We start from the raw sequence: 2,544 nt of genomic DNA on the forward strand, positions 1-2,544 counted from the left end.
CTGGGGCTCCCTTTGCTAGTTGGTTAGCAACTAATCATGATTATAGTGTTTGATTGCCTAACACCTACAGGCCATTACCAAGAGACTGTTTCTAAGTACTATAGGACCCACATTCCATTGCTGTATTATTTGAATCAAACTTTCATCATAATGTAGACTACAACTGCAGAGCTAGGTAGATACATACATACTTGGATACATATAGATAGATACATATTTATAGATGTATATTCTAGACATAAGGTAATTTCAGGAAAACACTAAGAATTTGATGGCATAAAATTTATAAAATTAAAGATACAGCCAACTAAGCAGTGTCATAAATCTTTTTTTTTTTTAAGTTCCTTTACTACTGCCCCAAAGCAGTTAGGGATCCTACTCAAGACTATTCAAAAGTGACTAAGAATGTTCAGATGAACCTTAGCCAAATACACAGCTGCATCATTGAATTTTACCCTAGACACACATATTGCACATCTGCTCTTCAGCCTCATTGAACAGCAGACTGCTCCAGTACATCAGATAACATTCATTAGTTCTCTGAAAGAGGAAGTCACCTGCTAAAGTCAGATAGCTATTGATTTTCACCACAGTTTCTGATCTGTATGAAACCTCTATTCTATTTCTAGCCTATTGCAAATAGAAAATTTTTAAAGCCATGGTCTATATCTAAGTCAGCACATTGTGTTCACTGAGATAATTTTAATTCCACAGGCTATGCAAGAAGATATGCCAAGTGAAACGACAACAAAAAATAAGGATGAAAAAGAAAAGAGAGAAAGAAGAAAGGAGAAAAAAGAAAAAGAGGAAGAAAGAGAAAAGAACAACAGTAATTCAGTGATAGTGTTAAGACAAGAAAAATAGCATACATATTTAGCAAGACTGGGGTAAAAAGCACTTCACTTATTATCAGGCCATTACGTGGAAAATATAATTTACTCAGAACCATTCGGAAACATTCTTTCAGAGTTAATATTAAGCAAACCGAACATCCTGTCATTTAATTTGTGCATTTCCATCTGAAAATTTAGGCACAATGGAAATAACTCAAAGAAGCTTTTAAATCAAATAATTTTAAACTGTTTTTTATTCCCCTTGGCAAATGTGTGTGACTGTATAAAAGTCTGTATAAATTTGGGGAATGTTTTTTTACATGATTTTTGTTAAGAAAATAGACAATTACTATGTATTTATTGGAAATTATATTTCTTATCATAATTTCACTAAAAAATTCTGATAATTGTTGTCCCTGAAATTACATTACAGTTAATACTACCTAGTCAATTCCTTTAAAAAGGGGATATAGGCCTCATGGAACTTAAAATTTAAAAGTGTGTAAAAGAATAATGTAAACAGTAAAGGGAACTCCCTGGTGGTCCAGTGGTTAGGACTCTGCACTTCCACTGCAGGGGGCCTGGGTTCCATCCCTGGTCAGGGAACTAACATCCCACAAGCCACATGGCCAAAAAAAAAAAAAACTTTGAAAAAGAAAAAGAATAATGTATAAAAAGAAGTATAGTTTATATCATTCAGGGGGCTATGTCCTCGATATTCCATTAGTCCTGTGTGAATTGCTGTAAATTCCTGAATATGTTTTAATCCCAATCCTTAATCATGACATGTTCTCATGTTTAAAATTATGTATTGTTTATGGCAGGGTTATTCAAATGTATAAATGAATTGACAATCGTTAAGTGGGTTCCAATAAAACAGCCAAAGAAGCAACAACTATAAAAATGAAAAAAAAAAAATGTTTACTGGTATATCACAAATGTTAAATGTAAGGTTAAGTCCTATTTTTCCTTTGGAATCCTGTTGTATCAGTCTGGTAAAGCTTGATTTTGCTGTAAAACCAAGCAACCCTTCCTGTGCCTCAGCATGGCTGCTTTGCGTTTACTGCTCTCTAGTGTCTGGAGGCTGCACTGTGGCGTCACAGGTCTGGTGAGCGGTTGGTGGTGAGTCCAGAAGGGCCTTGCTGCCAACCCCTCTGGCTACAGGCTCCTTGCAGAGCTCCCAGACTGGTCTTATGGGGATGGCCTCCTCCAATGAAAGGCCAGCTTCAAAGAAAAGGCCAAAGGTAAAATGTTGCAAGACGAGTTGTACTGCTGTCACAGGAAATGGATGCTGGATTACAAGCATGGCAGCTCAGGCAGCAGAAGTTGCAGGAAGAAGAAAGGAAGCAGCAGAATGCTCTTAAACCCAAAGGCGCCCTACTGCAGAACCCACGACCAAGTCAATAAAAAGCAACTCCTGCCTCCCCCAGAAAAACAAACAAAACAAAACCAAGGAACCCTAAATTCTCACAAGCTTCAAACAATTTAAATTTACTTATTGCTCAGTTGACATGACATTATGAGTTGGCTGGGGGCTCCACTCCATACTGTTGTCTGGTAATTCATCAGAGATGAATAACTATATGAAAGTATTTCTTTTTTTGTTATTATATAAAGTTATTTAATGGCACTTTGAGCCTATTTATGGCAAATCCAAAATCTTAGACAGATGCTTGCTCAAGTTATATTGCATAAAATTAAAAATAATAAT

At 36.0% G+C, this 2,544-nt stretch overlaps 1 non-coding gene and 1 pseudogene across 1 annotated transcript; both read left to right on the forward strand.

Annotated features, from left to right (window-relative positions):
• Positions 1-1,366: 1,366 nt before the first annotated feature.
• Positions 1,367-1,439, forward strand: TRNAG-UCC (transfer RNA glycine (anticodon UCC)). The gene has a single exon. It is a non-coding gene; the product is annotated as a tRNA-Gly (tRNA).
• A 439-nt stretch (positions 1,440-1,878) lies between these two features.
• On the forward strand, positions 1,879-2,240 carry LOC103080079 (39S ribosomal protein L52, mitochondrial pseudogene; annotated as a pseudogene).
• The last annotated feature ends 304 nt before the right edge of the window (positions 2,241-2,544 follow it).

Source organism: Lipotes vexillifer, unplaced genomic scaffold, assembly GCF_000442215.2.
Source record: "Lipotes vexillifer unplaced genomic scaffold, Lipotes_vexillifer_v1.1 scaffold1253, whole genome shotgun sequence".
Classification (NCBI taxonomy): Eukaryota; Metazoa; Chordata; class Mammalia; order Artiodactyla; family Lipotidae; genus Lipotes; species Lipotes vexillifer.